The following is a 20,734-nucleotide window of genomic DNA, read 5'->3' on the forward strand; positions in this document are numbered from 1 at the left end:
TGTGATCTTTCTATATATTTTTGGTGTCTGTGATAAGTGATGAATTGTTGTGAGTGTGTCTGGTACTTGCCAGAGGTAGGCGAGATGATTGGTGATATATGGGAAGGAACTGGATTAGGGATTGGGTATTGGGATTTTCTCTTCGACTTAGTCGTCGAAGATCGTCATAGGAGGCGGGATATCGTCGGTCGCGGGCTGATATCTCTGCTGGTCCGCTCTCCGCTTTCCGCCACCGGCCAATCACGCGCCCGCGGAATCGCCCGATGTGCCTGGAGCGGCCGGTGGTGGGGGCGGGGGGACGCGTGAGCGGGGTTCGTGTCCCGGCGCCGGTCTCTGTGCACTGTTCATACTACTCTTCCCGTTGAGACCAACAGTCTTCTGATTGGTTTGACGCGGCCCGCCACGAGTTCCTTTCCCGTGCCAAGCTCTTCATCTAAGAGAGGTACACTACTGGCCATTAAAATTGCTACACCACGAAGAGGACGAGCTCCAGACGCGAAATTTAACCGACAGGAACAAGATGCTGTGATATGCAAATGATTAGCTATTCAGAGCATTCACGCAAGGTTGGCGCCGGTGGCAACACATACAACGTGCTGATATGAGGAAAGTTTCCAACCGATTTCTCAGATACAAACAGCAGTTGACCGGCGTTGCCTGGTGAAACGCTGTTGCGATGCCTCGAGTAAGGAGGAGAAATGCGTACCATCGCGTTTCCGACTTTGATAAAGGTCGGATTGTAGCCTATCGCGATTCCGGTTTGTCGTATCACGACATTGCTGCTCGCGTTGGTCGAGATCCAATGACTGTTAGCAGAATATGGAATCGGTGGGTTCAGGAGGGTAATATGGAGCGCCGTGCTGAATCCCTACGGCCTCGTATCACTAGCAGTCGAGATGACAGGTATCTTAACCGCATGGTTGTAACGAATCGTGCAGCCACATCTCGATCCCTGAGTCAACAGATGGGGACGTTTGCAAGACAACATCCATCTGCAGCAGCATGGACTATCAGCTCGGAGACCATAGCTTCGGTTACCCTGGACGCTGCATCACAGACAGAAGCGCCTGCGATGGTGTACTCGACGACGAACCTGGGTGCACGAATGGCAAAACGTCATTTTTTTGGATGAATCCAGGTTCTGTTTACAGCATCATTATGGTCGCCTCCGTGTTTGGCGACATCGCGGTGAAAGTACATTGGAAGCGTGTATTCGTCACCTCCATACTGGCGTGTCACCCGGCGTGATGGTATGGGTTGCCATTGGTTACACGTCTCGGTCACCTCTTGTTCGCATTGACGGCATTTTGAACAGTTGACGTTACATTTCAGATGTGTTACGACCCGTGGGTCGACCCTTCGTTCGATCCCTGCCGAACCCTACATTTCAGCAGGATAATGCACGACAGCATGTTGCAGGTCCTGTACGGCCTTTCTGAATACAGAAAATGTTCGACTGGTGACCTGGCCAGCACATTCTCCAGATCTCTCACCAATTGAAAACGTCTGGTCAATGGTGGCCGAGCAACTAGCTCGTCACAATACCCCAGTCACTACTCTTAATGAAATGTGGTGTCGTGTTGAACCTGCATGGGCAGCTGCACCTGTACACGCTATTCGAGCTCTGTTTGACTCAATGCCCAGGCGTATCAAGGCCGTTATTGCGGCCAGAGGTGATAGGTCTGGGTACTGATTTCTCAGGATCTATGCATCCAAATTACGTGAAAATGTAATCACATGTCAGTTATACTATAATATATTTGTCCAACGAATACCTGTTTATCATCTGCATTTCTTCTTGGTGTTGCAATTTTAATGGTCAGTAGCGTATTCGCATCCTACGTCCTCAGTTATTTGCTCGATGTATTCCAGTCTCTGTCTTCCTCTACAGTTTTTGCTCTCTACAGCTCCCTCTAGTACCATGGAAGTCATTCCCTCATGTCCTAACAGAGATCCTATCATCCTGTCCCTTCTCCTTATCAGTGTTTTCCACATATTCTTTTCCTCTCCGATTCTGCGCAGAACCTCCTCATTTCTTACCCTATCAGTCCACTTAATTTTCAACATTCGTCTGTAGTACCACATCTCAAATGCTTCGATTCTCTTCTGTTCCGGTTTTCCCACAGTCCATGTTTCACTACCATTCAACGCTGTACTTGAGTTGTACATTATCAGAAATTTCTTCTTCTAATTAAAGCCGATATTTGATATTAGTAGACTTCTCTTGGCCAGAAATGCCTTTTTTGCCGTAGCGAGTCTGCTTTTGATGTCCTCCTTCTTCCGTCCGTCATTGGTTATTTCACTGCCTAGGTAGCAGAATTCCTCAACTTCATCTACTTCGTGACTATCAATCTTGATGTTAAGTTTCTCGCTGTTCTCATTTCTACTACTTGTCATTACCTTCGTCTTTCTTCGGTTTCCTCTCAATCCATACTCTGTACTCATTAGACTGTCCATTCCGTCCAGCAGATCATATAATTGTTCTTCACTTTCACATAGGATAGCAATGTCACCAGAGAATCGTATCATTGATATCCTTTCACTTTGAACTTTAATTCCACTCCTGAACCTTACTTTTATTTCCATCATTGCTTCCTCGGTATACAGATTGAACAATAGGGACGAAAGGCTACAGCCTTACCTTACACCCTTTTAATACGAGCACTTCGTTCTTGGTCGTCCACTCTTATTATTCCCTCTTGGTTGTTGTACATATTGTATATGACCCGTCTCTCCCTATAGCTTACCCCTACTTTTTTCAGAATCTCGAACAGCTTGTACCATTTTATATTGTCCAACGCTTTTTCCAGGTCGACAAATCCTATGAAAGTGTCTTGATTTTTCTTTAGCCTTGCTGCCATTATTAGCCGTAACGTCAGAATTGCCTCTCTCGTCCCTTTACTTTTCCTAAAGCCAAACTGATCGTAATCTAACGAATCCTCAATTTTCTTTTCCATTCTTCTGTATATTATTCTTGTAAGCAACTTGGATGCGTGAGCTATTAAGCTGATTGTGCGGTAAATCTCGCACTTCTCATCTCTTGGCGTCTTCGGAATGATCCTTTTCCGAAAGTCAGACTCACACATTCTACACACGAACGTGAATAGTCTTTTTCTTGCCACTTCCCCCAATGGTTTTAGAAATTCTGATGGATTGTTACATTTCCCTTCTGCCTTATTTGATCTTAAGTCCTCTAAAGCTCTTTAAAATTCTGATTCTAGTACTGGATCCCCTACCTCTTCTAAATCGAGTCCTATTTCTTTTTCTATAACATCAGACAAATCTTCCCCCTCATAGAGACGATCAATGTATTCTTTCCACCTATCCGCCCTCTCGTCTGCATTTAGCAGAGGGATTCCCATTGCACTGTTAATGTTATTACCCTTGCTTTTAATGTCACAGAAGGTTGTTTTGACTTTCCTGTATGCTGAGTCTGTCCTTCCGACAGTCATTTCTTTTTCGATGTCTACACATTTTTCCTGTAGCCATTTCTTCTTAGCTTCCCTGCACTTCCTGTTTATTTCATTCCTCAGCGACTTGTATTTCTGTATTTCTGAGTTTCCCGGAACTTTTTTGTACTTTCTCTTTTCATCGATCAATTGGAGTATTTCTTCTGTTACCCATGCTTTCTTCGCAGTTATTCTCTTTGTATCTATGTTTTCTTTCTCAATTTATGTGATGGCCCTTTTTAGATATGTCCATTCCTCATCTGTACTGCCTACTGTGCTATTCCTTATTGCTGTATCTATAGCCTTAGAGGACTTAAACTGTACCTAGTCATTCCTTAGTACTTCCATATCCCACTTTTTTGCGTATTGGTTCTTCCTGACAAATGTTTTAAACATCAGCCTTCTCTTCATCACTACTATGTTGTGATCTGAGTCTATATCTGCTCCTGGGTACTGGGTATGTCTTACAATCCAGTATCTGATTTCAGAATCTCTGTCTGAACATGATGTAATCTAACTGAAATCTTCACGTATCACCCACCCTTTTCCAAGTATACCTCCTCCTCTTGGGATTCTTGAACAGAGTATTCTCTATTACCAGCTGAAACTTGTTACAGAACTCAATTAGTCTTTCTCCTCTCTCATTTCTTGTCCCAAGCCCACATTCTCCTGTATCATTTTCTTGTACTCCTTCCCCTACAACTGCATTCCAGTCCCCCATGACTATTAGATTTTCATCCCCCTTTACACACTGTATTACCCTTTCAATATCCTCATACACTTTCTCTATCTCTTCATGCCGTCCGGAGTGGCCGAGCGGTTCTAGGCGCTACAGTCTGGAATCGCGAGACCGTTACGGTCGCAGGTTCGAATCCTGCCTCGGGAATGGATGTGTGTGATGTCCTTAGGTTAGTTAGGTTTAAGTAGTTCTAAGTTCTAGGGGACTGATGACCTCATAAGTTAAGTCCCATAGTGCTCAGAGCCATTTGAACCATTTTTTTATCTCATCATCTTCAGCTTGCGACGTCGGCATGTACACCTGAAGTATCGTTGTCGGTGTTGGTTTGCTATAGATTCTGATAAGAACAACCCTGTCACTGAACTGTTCACGGTAACATACTCTCTGCACTACCTTCCTATTCATATCGAGTCCTACTCCAGTTATACCATTTTCTGCTACTGCTAACCTATACTCATCTGACCAGGAATCCTTGTCCTTTTTCCACATCACTTCACTGACCCCTACTATATCTAGATTGAGCTTTTCGTTTCCCTTTTCAGATTTTGTAGTTTCCCTACCACGTTGAGGCTCGTGACATTCCACGCCCCGACTCGTAGAACGTTATCCTTCCGTTGATTATTCGATCTTTTTCTCTTGGTAATCTTGAAACGTCCCCTTAGAAAAATTATAAATGACTGTGCTGATAAACCTCTTACTTTACTTGTTTTTCGAACAGCTGAGCAAAACTGAACGTACTCAGAGTCCGCCACGGTCGCAGGTTCGAATCCTACCTCGGGCATGAATGTGTGTGATGTCCTTAGGTTAGTTAGCTTTAACTAGTTCTAAATTCTAGGGGACTAATGACCTCAGAAGTTGAGTCCCATAGTGCTCAGAGCCATTTGAACCATTTGAACCCCGACTAACAATAACCTTTACCTTTCATGAATCACTTACCTCACAAAAATCTTCGTTACTCGAACTACTGTAATACAGCGAGCGCCAATACTGCCAGCTAAATGAAAGATTCTAACTACTGAAGGCACTAACTACTGATAGGCGTAGTTAGCAAATGAAAGATTTTGATGGAGAACAAACAATGTATTTACCTTAATAGTGTTCAAAAATATCAGTTCATGACATCCAGACTTACAAATTTCCTTTTTCTGACGGACACACGTCCAGATCGTCCGCTCTCAAAACTCTGCCATCTCTCTCCCCACATCCAGCACCGCTGGCGGCTCACCTCCAACTGCACAACGCTACGCTCTGTTCACATCCAACTGCCCAACACTACACAAGCGAATATTCCGACAATGAGTCCAACCAGCCACAGACTGCACAGAGCACATCCAGTGATTTTCATACAGAGCGCTACGTGGCGTTACCAACATAAAAACCTAAACAGCCTACTTACAACCTCTTCCTTGGCAGTCCCCTCCCGGAGAACCGAATGGGGAACTATTCCGGAATATTTTTGCCAATGGAGAGACCAGCATGACACTTCTTGAATTACAGACCACATGTACTATGAATACACGTTACGTGTCTTTAATGCAGTGGTTTCCATTGCCATCTGTATCCTCATGCCGTTGATCACTGTTGATTCTTCCGCCTTTAGGGGCAATTTCCCACCCCTAGGACAAGAGAGTGCCCTGAACCTCTGTCCGCTCCTCCGCCCTCTTTGGCAAGGCCGTTGGCAGAATGAGGTTGACTTCTTATGCCGGAAGTCTTCGGCCGCCAGTGCTGATTATTAATCAAAATTTAAGCAGCGGCGGGATTCGAACCCGAGACCGAAAGCGTTTTGATTATGAATCAAAGACGCTACCCACTTTTTTCCGTTTGGTCTGGGCGGACATCACAAGACATCCGTTCAGTTTGGTCGTTGATTCCTTTACTCAGTTCTTTTCATTACAGAGGGCGATCAGCCCTCTGATCGAACACGCTGAGCTACCGTGCTGGCAACCCCTAGACCACGGGTGGTCAATTGATTTAAATAGTTTACTAACTCTGACACTTCAACGAAAAAATTCCGACCGTGAGATTCAATAGCAGGTTTTAAGAACTATCCTACGCTCAAATTTTCACAAATAGTGTGTACACACGAAATAAATTAATTAAATAGCTCGATACGCATGAGAGCTCTTGCCTCGTTACGTATCACTGCAAATTAAAAGCGAGTATTTACCTCCAGTTAAAAAAGTTTGCTCATTACGTTAATAGATTTTTATAGACAAAACTGTTACCCATTTTCTAGACTCAGTAAACAATTTGTAACTGGGTTTTAATTAACAGGCAGGTTCGTATTTAATCTCAACAGAAACTTAGTTTTAGAATTTCTAGGGTCCCATACCTCAGCGGGTATAAATGGAACACGTGTAGGAGCACATGATTCTCAGTCAGCTTGTCTGTCTCTGCATCAGTCTCTCTGTCCAACCGTTAAGATCCCTTTTTCTCAGAAACGTGTAGAAACATCAAATTGAAATTTATGTCACCTACCAACGTCTAGAGTCCCTTGGCAGTGTGAAAAATTTGAGCTTCTAAATCCATGGAATCGAAATATACGGCCATTTACGTTACATATTTCGACACTTGCAAACTCACTCATCACAATCCATAAGGTATTTCTCGCTGACTTAGAATTATAAAATTTGGCTGGTGAAGAGGTTTCGCAGCAAAAGTAAAGGAAAAAACTAAAACTGTTAATTTGTAAAAATTTTGTTTGCCATTTGTTGTCAGTCTGTCCGTCCGTCCGTTAAGATTCGTTTTATTTAGGGATGGGAAGAGGTATCAAGCTGAAATTTACGTCAAATACTGGGTTCTACAGTCCCTTGACTGTATAAATAATTTAAGCTTCTAAGTCAGAATAATCAAAAGATACGGCCATATATGTCCCGTATTCTGATACTCGCAAACTCACTCATCAAAACCTACAGATGTAGTGCCATCCTACTATATGCCAGGCGTGATGGTCTAGAGGCAGATCCGCTTGCCACGCCTTACGCGTAGGACGATGTTTACGTATGCTCCGTCGCATCGCTGTGAGTATTGGAAGTTTGATACTGTACACTATACGTTTTTCATATTAATTGCATTCTGCTGCCACCTATTGCCAGGTACTCCATATCAGGGACCTAAGTAGTCATTAGACATCACGAGAGGGCAGAATGGGGCGTTCCGCGGAATTCACGGACTTCGAACGTGGTCAAGTGATTGGGTGTTATTTGCGTCATACCACAGTACGCGAGATTTCCACACTCCTAACCATCCCTAAGTCGATTGTTCGCGAAGTGATAGTGAAGTGGAAACGTGAAGGGACACGTACAGCACAAAAGCGTACAGGCCGACCTCGTCTGCTGACTGACGGAGACCCCCCCGCAGTTGACGAGGGTCGTAATGTGTAATAGGCAGACATCTATCCAGACCATCTCACAGGAATTCCAAATTGCATCAAGATCCACTGCAAGTACTATGATAGTTAGGCGGGAAGTGAGAAAACTTGGATTTCATGGTCGAGCGATTGCCAAACGATGGCTCGCTTGGTGTAAGGAGCGTAAACATTGGACGACTGAACAGTGGAAAAACGTTGTGTGGAGTGACGAATCACGGTACACAATGTGGGAATTCGATGGCAGGGTGTGGGTATGGCGAATGCCCGGCGAACGTCATCTGCCAGCGTGTGTAGTGCCAACAGTAATTTGGAGGAGGTGGTGTTGTGGTGTGGTCATGTTTTTCATGGAGAGGGCTTGCAACCCTTGTTATTTTGTGTGGAACTTCACAGCACAGGCCTACATTCATGTTTTAAGCTCCTTCTTGCTTCCCAGTGTTGAAGAGCAATTCGGGGATGGCGGGACAAGGGGGTAGTTTCACATATTTTGTCTTCGGTGACACCCGGTCTGCTGTCTGATTGTCTTTTTGACGTGGGTCGGTCGCTTTCACTTTGCTCCTGTGCAGACAGCTTCAGATTCAGGCCCAACAGTGACGGACTTGGATGCGGTGCAAGATCCTCCCACCTCACCGGTGGCGGAGGATAACTTGAGACACAGCGGGCGCAAACAATTAATCCAATTGGAACCTGCTTTTGCAAGGAAAAAAACAGAAGCATTAAGGTTCGGTAGGACGTAGCACTAGCCCACTCTCTGATTCGTTGATGGATGCTGCGATGGATTGTGACGTTTCAGAGATGATATAAGTTATGTTTCTTTCTTGCCAACTTCATTATTCTAAAAGTTGATAGAATTGACTCAGATGCACGTTCAGCTTCGTTGTGTCAGTTTATTTATGATTGTTGTGCTGATATTGTGCTTTTACAGAAGCTTTGTTCACCAGTTTTGCCCTCCCTCGATGTCAGACTGATTCCAGTGTGGTCCCTGAATGTGTGATGCGTACGGCCGTTTCCTTTCCTGAGGGTATTCCCACTGCCGATATTGAAATACTTGACTCCAACAGGGGGATAGGGTATCGTTTTTTTGACCTCATCTTTGGTGTTCTATACTCACCTCCTGGTTCTGATCGTACAGTAGCGCAAGTGTCCTTGGTGTCTCATGTTAGGTGGCGATTTCAATTGTGTTTGGACTTCTTGCGACCAATCCCCACATTGTAATTTTTGTCGGATTTAAGTGACGTGTAAGAGCAGGCACATCTAACCTTGGCTAGACACACGTTATTTTATGTGATAGTATTCTTGTGGTCGTTGTTATCCCCGTTTCCTTTTCGACCACACTGCTGTGGCAGATAATGTAGATCTTGAATGGCAGCCTGCAAAACTGCTTATGACTCAGTGGATGGTGAATGTCTCCCACCCCATGGATAGCGTGCTGGACGATGTGATTGGCGCCTTGTGGGAGCGTTGCCTCCGCTTCGCTGTGTGTTACTCTTCTCTGTAGGACTGGTGGACCGCCTTAGTGGAGAAGAAGCTTCGTCAGTCTTTAATATCATACTGTGCTACTCTAGCGAGGGACTTTGGGGAAACGTACTAATTTTATTACACATTCCTGCGTAAATTCCACAAATGAGCGGGTGACGCCCTACTACGGAACCAAGACGTTCCCCGTATTAAATGAACTCAAACGTCATCAGATGGAGGGTTGAGAGGAAACTGACATCCTTGCATCACCTGCTTCGCCATCTATCGTGATGTCATCGCTCCTTCATTACGTCTGTCACACATGATGAAGGTTGTCAACTGACTGAGCAAGGTGATATTGTTCGCGCTCTCCACCAGTATTACGCGAGACTACACGCGGTAGATGGCAATGTGAAACTCTTTCCTAATGATGCTCATGTAGCTCTAAGTGGAAGGATCATTCTAGCTCAGAACGTTGAATTCCTGGCTGCCTGTCAGAGAGATGAGTTATTTGCTCCTATTGCTGCTACTCACGCCCGTAAACCATCTGGTCCGAATGGTCTCTCTGAGGAGATGTATGTCCAGTTTTCACCCCTCTTGATTGTGACGTTTACGGCAGTGTTATACGACGTTATGCAGGGAAAACTGTGCCCGCAGCCTATAAGGAGAGTAAAATATTATCAACACCGAAATACTCTGACCGTGGCAATGTGGATTCTTTTCGCCCTCTCACTTTACTTAATTTTGCTTTTAAAACGATTGCGAGGGATAATCAGTAGCAGGATATCTTCTCTGACGGCGAATGTGATTGGAGAGCATCGGAGTTGCCTTCCTGTTGGTCCGGTTTTGACACCAGTAGCGGACGTGCTGCAGTCACTTCTGAACACTGTGCTCTTACTTTTCTGGATTTTAACAAAGCCTTTGAGCGTGTATTCTCATAATTTGGCCTGTGTGTTGAAGATACTCGCTTTTACCCCGGGGTCTCGTGTTGTTCATTCCCATGAGTTTCAGGTCATTGTGGTGAGGATGCTTGTTAATGGTCAGCTGACGCCGTCGAACGTGATTAGTCGGGGTGTGGCCCAGAGCAGCCCCCTTTCATGCCATTATTTGTTCTCTCTCTAGAATCGCTGCTTTGCCGTCTCTCACTTCACTTACATGGAATGAGTGTTTCTGGTACGACCCTCACGGATATGGCGTATGCCGACGATGTGATGGTTCTTCTCCGTCTTAGTGAGCAGTTTTCTCGCTAAAGCAGTGCTAGATGATTACTGTTGAGTCTATGGTGCACGTCTGAGTGGAAAAGTAAGATTCTTATACTACAGGGCTTCGATGATATTGCTCTTCCGTGGGCTACTGCTGTAGACGGAATACATCATTGGCGGTCACCGTCGATCGTTGCCCTATTAACATGGCAACGCTTAACTGGAAAGCTATAATCAATTAACTCCAGGTGGCCATACTGGAACACGAACTGCGCCAAGTTACAAATCTCCAAAAAGTTCACATTTTCCATACGTATGTGTTGTGTTAGGCATTTTACACTGCCCAGTTGTTCCTGCTCCCTGCGATAATGGCAAAATGGTTGCAGCAGTTGTCTGGGAGAGTTTTTTTGTGGTAATGTTACGTACATTGACTGAAAAAATCGCTGCACGAAGAAAAGTTGTGCGAAGTAAACGAAAGTTGGTAGGAGTGTTTCTATATCTAAAAAATTATGTATATTCAGATTTCGCGCCAGTCACATTAGAATGGTGCTTGTACCACCACTACGAGGTTGCAAATCAGTTTTGCTTTAAATACACATTGCAACTGTCTTTAGTGTTTGAGGATAGACACGGTGAGTTAATTTTAGTCAAGAATGCCTTTAAGCCAACAAAGATGTCATTATCAACACTTCACTGAGTTTGAATGAGATTGTGCAGTAGGTCTACGAGAAGCTGGATGTTCCTTTTGTGATATTTCAGAAAGACTTGTCAGGAACATACCACTGTACATAATTTCTGGCAGCAGTGGTCACGAATCCGCGCCTCAGATGTCTCCATAGCACTACAGAGAGGGATGACCATCGCGTTCGGTATATGGCTCTGGTCCATCGTACCGCACCTGTAGCAGAAATCGGAGCGCAGTTGGTTCCACAGTGACACAACGAACTCTTTCAAATCAGTTACATCAGAGACAGCTCCAAGCCAGACACCCTATAGCATGCATTTCACTGACCCCAAACCATCTCCATTTGCGACTTCAGTGGTGTCAAGCGAGAGGTAATTGGAAGGCAGTGTGGTCTGTTTTTTTTATGAAAGCTGGCTCTGTCACGGTGCCTGTGATGGTCCTTTTGGTTGGAGGGATGCCAGCCGAGGTCCTGCAACCAACCCGCCTGCGTGCTAGACACGTTGCACCACAAACCTGGAGTTATTGGTCTAGGCGAGCACTCTCGTGGTTATCCAACGATCCTGACTACAGAATTGTACGTCAGTCTGGTGATACGACATATTGTGTTCCCATTCATTAACAGCGGTCCAGTGGGTTTTCCAAAAGGATAATTCTCGTTTGCATAGCGCTATCGTATCCCAACATTTTCTACAATGTGTCACATGCTGCCCATTGCCCGCTCGATCAGCAGATCTGTTCGCCAATCGAGCACACTGCGTCATAATCGGACAACTCCAGCGTCATCCACAACCAGTATTAACCGTCCCTGTATTGACGGACCAAGTGCAACAGGTATAGAACCGCATCCTACAAACTGACATCTGGCACCTGTACAATACATGTAAGTATGTACTCTTGCATTCAAAATTCTCTCGGTTACGCCGGTTATTAATGTAAGAGTTTTTCAGATTTGCAGTAGCTTATCTCGCACTTACACTAACCTGTAATTTTCTGATATTAATATCTTGAAAACGTTACATAGACAGATGTATTCTAAAAATTTCATTACTCAACATTAATTATTTTTGGTGCTGCGATTTTTCTCCGTCAGTGTATTTATGTTGAGCCATACGATAACGACCAAAGGACGTACGTAACAGGTTTGGGTTTCTCTGACATCAGGACAAAGGCAGTGAACTCTTCTTGGGATAGTAACTATTGCCCTTTAGCATCGGATTGGGGTTAGTGACACGGACAAATGCAGTAATTTTTCTTTTTGAGTAATCAGTATTCTGACTGGTTTGATGCGGCCCGCCATGAATTCGTCTCCTATGCCAACTTCTTCATCTCAAAGTAGCACTTGCAACCTACACCTTCAATTATTTGCTGGAAGTATCTCAATCTCTGTCTTCCTCTACAGTTTTTACCATCTACAGCTCCCTATAGTACTGTGGAAGTTATTCCCTGAAGTCTTAACTGATGTCCTACCGTCCTGTCCCGTCTTCTTGACAGTGTGCTCATCTAGATATCACCTAGCATCGGTTTACCTGCTGTGGATATTTGGCGAACTGGTATTGGCTCCGGAGACACTTGGCATTCCTTATCACATCAGTTGACACCGCCTACAGCACTGACATTTTTCTGCGGCCTGCAATTCTGTTTATTCTGAGAACAAAGAATTATACAATAAGGCTATCTGATCGTTTTGTACATCTACATCTACACTCTGCAAATCGCATTTAAGTGCCTGGCAGAGTGTTCATCGAACCACCTTCACATTTCTCTATTATTCCAATCTCGTATAGCACGCGGAGAGAACGAACACCTATATCTTTCACCACGAGCTCTGATTTCACTTATTTTATCATGGTGATCGTTCCGTCCTATGTAGGTCGGTGTCAACAAAATATTTTCGCATTCGAAGGAGAAATCTTTTAATGATGTTCAGCTCAAGTCCGGTATCATTTCAGTGACACTCTCTCCCATATTTCGCGATAATACGAAGCGTACTGCCCTTCTTTGAACTTTTTCGTTGTACTGCGTCAGTCCTACCTGGTAAGGATCCCTCACCGCACAGCAGTATTCTAAAAGAGGACGGACAAGCGTAGTGTAGGCAGTCCCTTTAGTAGATCTGTTACATTTTCGAAGTGTCCTGCCAATAAAATATAGTCTTTGGTTAGCCTTACCCACAACATTTTCATATTTTCTATGTGTTCCTTCCAATTTAAATTGTTCGTAATTGTAATTAGTAGGTATTTAGTTGAATTTACTGCCTTTATATTAGACTGATTTATCATGTAACCGAAGTTTAAAGGATTCCTTTTAGCACTCATGTGGATGACCTCACACTTTTCGTTATTTAGCGTCAACTGCCAATTTTCGCACTGTTCAGATATATTTTCTAAATCGTTTTGCAGTTTGCAGTCTTCTGATAACTTTATTACTCGATGAACGACAGCGTCATCTCCAAATAACGGCTGCTTAGATTGTCTCGCAAATCGTTTATATACATAAGGAACAGCAAAGGGCCAATACCACTACCTTGGGGAACGCCAGAAATCACTTCTGTTTTACTCGACTACTTTCCACCAATTACTACCAACTGTGACCTCTCTGACAGCAAGTCACAAATCCAGTCACAACTGAGACGATATTTCATAAGCACGCAATTTCACTACGAGCCGCTTGTGTGGTACAGTGTCAAAAGAGTTCTGGAAATCCAGAGATACGGAATCTATGTGAAATCTCTTGTCAGTAGCACTCAACACTTCATGTGAATAAAGAGCTAGTTGTGTTTCACAAGAACGATGCTTTCTAAGCCCATGTAGGCTGTGTGTCAATAGACCGATTTGTTCTAGGTAATTCATAATGTTCGAACACAATATATGTTCCAGAATCCTGAAGCATTTCGATGTTAATGATATGGGCCTGTAATTAAGTGGATTACTCCTACTACCTTTCTTGAATATTGGTGTGACCTGTGCAACTTTCCAATCTTTTGGTACGGATCTTTCGTGGAGTTAACGGTTGTATATGATTGTTAAGTATGGAGCTAATGCATCAGCATACTCCGAAAGGAACCTAATTGATATACAGTCTGGACCAAAAGACTTGCTTTCGTTAAGTGATTTGAGTTGCTTCACTCCTCCGAGGATATTTACTTCTACGTTACTCATGTTGGCAGCTCTTCTCGATTCGAATTCTGGAATATTTACTTCGTCTTTTCTTGTGAACGCATTTCGGAAGGCTGTGTTGACTAACTCTGCTTTGGCAGCATTGTCTTCGATAGTATCTCCATTGCTTTCGCGCAGAGAAGGCATTGATTGTTTCTTGCCGCTAACATCCTTCACATACGAGCAGAACCTCTTTGGGTTTTCTGCCAGGTTAAAGTTTCGTTGTGGAAACTGTTATAAGCATCTTGCACTGAAGTCCGTGCTAAATTTCGAGATTCTGTAAAAGATCGCCAATCTTGAGATTTTGTGTCTGTTTAAATTTGGCATGTTTATTTCGTTATTTCTGCAACAGTGTTCTAACCCGTTTTGTGTACCAAGGAGCATCAGCTCCGTCATTTGTTAATTTATTTGGTATGAATCTTTCAATTGCTGCCGATACTATTTCTCTGAATTCAAGCCACATCTGGTCTACACTTACATCATTAATTTGGAAGGAGTGGAGATTGTCTTTCAGGAAGGCGTCAAGTGCATTTTTATCTGATTTTTTGAATAGATATATTTTTCGTTTATTGGTGGAGAATTTGGGGGTTACAATACTCAATCTCACTACGAGAACCCTGTGTTCACTAATCCCTGTATCCGTTTTGATGCTCGTTATTAACTCAGGATTATTTGTTTCTTACAGGTCAAGTGTGTTTTCATAACCATTTACTATTCGCGTTGGCTCATGAACTAGCTGCTCGAAATAATTGTCAGAGAACGCGTTTAACGCAATTTCGGATGATGTTTTACGTGTACCTCCGGAATTAAACATGTACTTTTGCCAACATATCAAGGGTAAATTAAAGTCACCGCCAACTATTATCGTATGAGTCGGGTATGTGTTTGAAATCAAACTCAAGTTTTCTTTGAACCTTTCATCAACTGTATCATTGAATTAGAAGGTCGGTAAAATGATGCACTTATTGTTTTATTCCGGTTGCCAACAACGACCTCTGCCCATACTAACTCACAGGAAGTATCTACTTCAATTTCGCGCCAAGATAAACTACTTCTAACAGCAACAAACACGCCACCGCCAACCGTGTTTAGCCTGTCTTTTCGGAACACGATTAGGTTCTTCGCAAAAATTTCGGCTGAGCTTATATCCGGCTTTAGCCAGCTTTCATTGCCTATAACGATTTGAGCATCAGTGCTTTCTATTAGCGCTCGAAGCTCTGGTACTTTCCCAACACAGCTACGACAATTTACGACTGTTATACCAATGATTAATGTATCTACGTTCTTCCTGTGTTCGGCCTGCACCCTTTGTGGCTGAAGCCCTTCTTGTGTTTTCCCGGGACACTCTAACCTAAACAACCGTCGAGTCCACGCCACACAGCCCCTGCTACCCGCGTGGCCGCCTCCTGCGTATAGTGGACACCTGACGTATTCAGCGGAACCCGAGACCCAACTTTCAGCATCTTGTGGAAAATTGAAACCGCGTTTCCAGCTGTGTGGCTTGCATACGAGCACCCACTACTCTGCTTCATGTCCTGACCGTGCCTAAAACGCCGCATTCAGCTCCTATAACAAGCGTGATTCGACCTCGTCTTCACAATCATAGTGGGGTGGGCACAGCGTGATGACAGATTAAGGTCGAAAGAGGGTAAGAAAATTCTGCTAACATAAGAGTCGACCACAGACTCAATGAAATTTTTATATATTTCGAAAAAAGACCCACAAATGCATTAATAATCAAGCCCATAAGGTAAAAACAAGCTGAGATATGTGGTACAAGTGCATGGGCACAAGATAGTTACTACGTACAGGGTGACAGCAACGGGTCAATCAACACACACCTAGTAAACAGGGGACTCTTAGAAAATTAATAAAATGTTGTTGTTGTGGTCTTCAGTCCTGAGACTGGTTTGATGCAGCTCTCCATGCTACTCTATCCTGTGCAAGCTTCTTCATCTCCCAGTACCTACATCCTCCTGAATCTGCTCAGTGTATTCATCTCTTGGTCTCCTTCTACGATTTTTACCCTCCACGCTACCCTCCAATACTAAATTGGTGATCCCTTGATGCCTCAGAATATGTCCTACCAACCGATCCCTTCATCTTGTCAAGTTGAGCCACAAACTCCTCCCCAATTCTATTCAGTACCTCCTCTTAGTTATGTGATCTACCCATCTAATCTTCAGCATTCTTCTGTAACACCACATTTCAAAAGCTTCTATTCTCTCCTTGTCCAAACTATTTATTGCCCATGTTTCACTTCCATTCATGGCTACACTCCATACAAATACTTTCAGAAACGACTTCCTGACACATAAATCTATATTCGGTGTTATCAAATTTCTCTTCTTCAGAAACGCTTTCCTTGCCATTGCCAGTCTACAATTTAGATCCTCTCTACTTCGACCATCATCAGTTATTTTGCTCCCCAAGTAGCAAAACTCCTTTACTACTTTAAGTGTCTCATTTCCTAATCTAATTACCTCAGCATCATCCGAATTAATTCGACTACATTCAATTACCCTCGTCTTGCTTTTGTTGATGTTCATCTTATATCCTCCTTTCAAGACACTGTCCATTCCGTTCAACAGCTCTTCCAAGTCCTTTGCTGTCTCTGACAGAATTACAAAGTCGTCGGCGAACCTCAAAGTTTTTATTTCTTCTCCATGGATTTTAGTACGTACTCCGAATTTTTCTTTTGTTTCCTTTACTGCTCGCTCGATATACAGATTGAATAACATTAGGGAGAGGCTACAACCCTGTCTCTCTCCCTTCGCAGCCACTGCTTCCCTTTCATGCCGTTCGACTCTTATAACTGCCATCTAGTTTCTGTACAAGTTTTGAATAGCCTTTCACTCCCTGTATTTTACCCCTGCCACCTTCAGGATTTGAAAAAGAGTATTCCAGTCAACATTGTCAAAAGCTTTCTCTAAGTCTAAAAATGCTAGAAACGTAGGTTTATCTTTCCTTAATCTATTTTCTAAGATAAGTCGTAGGGTGAGTATTGACCAACGTGTTCCAATATATCTACGGAATCCAAACTTATCTTCCCCGAGGTCGGCTTCTACCAGTTTTTCCATTCATCTGCTAGTATTTTGCAGCCGTGACTTATTAAACTGATAGTTCGGTAATTTTCACATCTGCCAACATCTGCTTTCCTTGGGATTGGAATTTTTATATTCTTCTTGAAGTCTGAGGGTATTTCGCGTGTCTCATACATCTCGCGCACCAGATGGTAGAGTTTTGTCTGTTGTAATTTAGAGAGAACGAGAGATTAATTATCTAATGATGGCACATGGCAGTAGAGTGTGGAATACTGTCTTAGTGGCGGCGTGAAGCGTCTGTGGTCGGGATGTGGTCGTAATTGCAAGGTGCCATCGAAATTCGGGGTGATCTGATTGTTACAATTGTCGAGCAGCAGGAATGTTAACTGTTCCTCTAATTAAACGGCGATCTTTTATCGATGTTATGGTGCCTGTGGCACTCAAACCGTCTCGATACAGAGTCTAAAGGATGGACCATCTGGTCTCTAGACTGAGTGTACCAGCCACCAACAACACTTATTGACAGCAGGAGAACCGAGGCAGAGTTCTGGCCATGGTGATTACTTAAAATCTCTGTTTTCAGACAGGTCATTGTGGTACAGTTTTCGCAGCCAACGTAATTGTGCTCACTGGCACAGTTTTGGACACGTTGCTAGCTTACGCTATGTTGCCAGACATTGGCTCCTAAAGATCAGAGCCGTTCCTGTGGCGCCTCTTTGGTGTACTCATGCACGAAGGGCGATTCAAACTTAGGGCAAAGAGCACACTTGCAACGGAAACACTGTCTTAACGAAAGTTACCAGTTTCTGAATTAATTGCAGTTACGACTGGCTAAGATTATCTACAGGATCTGTATGCTAGAGTATCATTACTCTCTGTTCTGTATCTCTCGTCCGCCGTTGCAAAGTAAATCACCAATACCATTATTCTGTCTTCTTGCAAAACCTAAGCTTCCCTCTGCTCTGCGGTCACAACTTCCTCTCTTCGACAATGGCAGTCCTCTTTATCTGTATGTACGAAGAACATTCATCTTACGGATATTCTTTTTAAAATAATAATAATAATATGTTGCCAGATACCCCCCATTTTATTTTTTGCCATCTTACCTTCGAAATTATTTCGTAGTACCATGTGTAATTATGTGTGCAGTTAGCATTACTTTGTGTTGGCCTACAACTTTGAGTAGTTCTTTCTTCTCTCCTGTTTACCGTAGAACAATCTCACTCCCTATTTCTATCAGTCCAGTTACTTCTTGTAATTCTCCAGAACCACTTTTCCCCGGCTTCGAAGCAAGCTTTCTCTTGCTTTGTTACCTCCACGTTTCACATCCACGTGGTAGGATACTCTTTTCAAACGTTTCCTCGCAGCTTTTTTAGTGAAGAAGCCCTTATGCTTGTTAAAAAGTTATTTTGGAAGGCACTCTAGCACAGTGCAGTTCTTTTCCTGATTTTATTGAGATATCTGCTTTTCCCTCCACGGTGCTACTGAGATAGTGAAATTCGGTGACTTCCTAGAGTTCCTCACTACCTATTCTTATGTCAGTCTTACAGTCATCTACTTTCTTGTGTATAATCATGACTTTTCTCTTCTAGATACTTTTAGGTGTAGTTTTATTATTTCTTGATTTGCGATTTTGATCATTGTATTTATTTCCTTCTGAGTCTGCTATTATTACAATGCTATCGGCAAATCAGACCCAGTGAATATGCGTACCCGGCACCATTAATCTTAATTCCAGACGTCTTTTCTTTCGGTTTGTTACAGTACTGCCTCCTTAAAGAACATATTAAATAGTAGTTGACAAACCCGGAGTTGCATGTATTTTTCTTTATAGTTGTGCATAAGTCTTCGTATACGTGGAATTTATTTTTGAGCTATGAAACTTCTTTGTACACAACGTTTGAAGTAGCATGGTTGGGGGACATGAGGAGAACCACGTAGAGCTGACACTAAGACACACACCCGCAACACACAGCGTCTGGCCTTGTCTTTTGTTTATGGCCATGGCATAACATATTCTCGCTGGGAGTCGTACACATTAAAGGGAAATGGCAAACCGTTAGGTATAAGTTGGATTTGGCGTAAAAAACTTGCTTGTGGCCCCCTTTCCCATCAAATTTCGGCTTCTATGACCTTACATTGGAGAGAAATAAGATTAAGCCTCTGTGAGTGACGTGTTCTGAGGAGCAAGATAATGCATGACGCTCTGGATCAGAGTTTCATCGTGGCTTCTGTCGGAAGGTGTTTCCAAAGAGCGAGTAAACGCAGCGCGGGATTAGCCGAGCGGTCTAAGGTGCTGCAGTCACGGACTGTGCGGCTGGTCCCGGCGGATATTCGAATCATCCCCCGGGCATGGGTGTGTGTGTTTGTCCTTAGGATAATTTAGGTTAAGTAGTGTATAAGCTTAGGGACTGATGACCTCAGCAGTTAAGTCCCATAAGATTTCACACACATTTAAAAAAAAGAAAAAGCATGATGTTCCTGAGCCCCAGCAGGTGTCACCTCACGATTTTCATTCCATTCTTGAGACCATATAGTCGTCAGTCTTCTAGCCCTTCTGGTGTGCTCAGAGAGACTCGAACACTTTCTAGGCATGTAATGAGTAAATACTCAGCAAATTAATGAATTCACTTTTCCTAAAAAATAATACAAGGGTTGGAACTTAAATAGTGGCAACTATTTATCGACAACCAACACAAAAGATATACATGTTTTCACCTGTTACTGTCCTTCAAAGTAGTCACCAGCGTCGTGTAGAACCCGTTGCCAGCGATGTGGAAGGCGTAGTATACCGTTATCAGAGCCTATTGTGTTGATGGTGCGAATGGAGCGGTCTAAAATTATGGTGATTCTCGTGTACAACTGTGATGGTGTTATCCTAAATCATTACGTTCCCCCACGGCAGACCGTCAGTGCACAGTATTAGTGTTCGTTTATGGAGCATCACCTGCTGCCAGCTTTGCGAAAGAAGCGGCGACACTTTCTGCGCATCCCACCCATCATTTTGCACGACAATGCGCGGGCGCATACAGTGCAAACTGTGGCTGCTCTGTTCGGTCGATAGGACTGGGAAGTACTGTACCATCCACCATACCCCCCCAGACTTAAGTACTTGTGACTTTGATTTGATTCCGAAGATGAAGGAACCACTTCGTGGTATTCGCTTCAGAACTGTTCCAGAGATTCGACAGGCAGTAGACTGCTCCATTCGCACCATCAACAGAACAGGGTCTGCTAACGGTATACTACGCCTTCCACATCGCTGGCAACGGGTTCTACACAACGCTGGTGACTACTTTGAAGGACAGTAACAGGTGCAAACATGTAACTCTTTTGTATCGGATGAGAACAAATAGTTGCCACTATTTAAGTTCCAAACCTCGTATAAATAAAACCTATCGACAGAAGCAAAGCGAAATCAGTTAATCCATATACCCTAACCAAGTACATTCAATGTTAGTTTTTATACGTAGAGATCAGGTAGCGACGCTTAAGTCTGTCACTGAAATAAACTTCCGGTAACTCAAATGTCTTTGAGTTAAAAGGAAACTAACTGCGTCTACTGTTGGTCCTTTGGTGTACTGCGACATGATTAAACATCTGAACTGCTAAGCAGAGCAGACGACTTTAGATAAAAC

Source organism: Schistocerca americana, chromosome 2 (assembly GCF_021461395.2).
Source record: "Schistocerca americana isolate TAMUIC-IGC-003095 chromosome 2, iqSchAmer2.1, whole genome shotgun sequence".
NCBI classification, from domain to species: domain Eukaryota; kingdom Metazoa; phylum Arthropoda; class Insecta; order Orthoptera; family Acrididae; genus Schistocerca; species Schistocerca americana.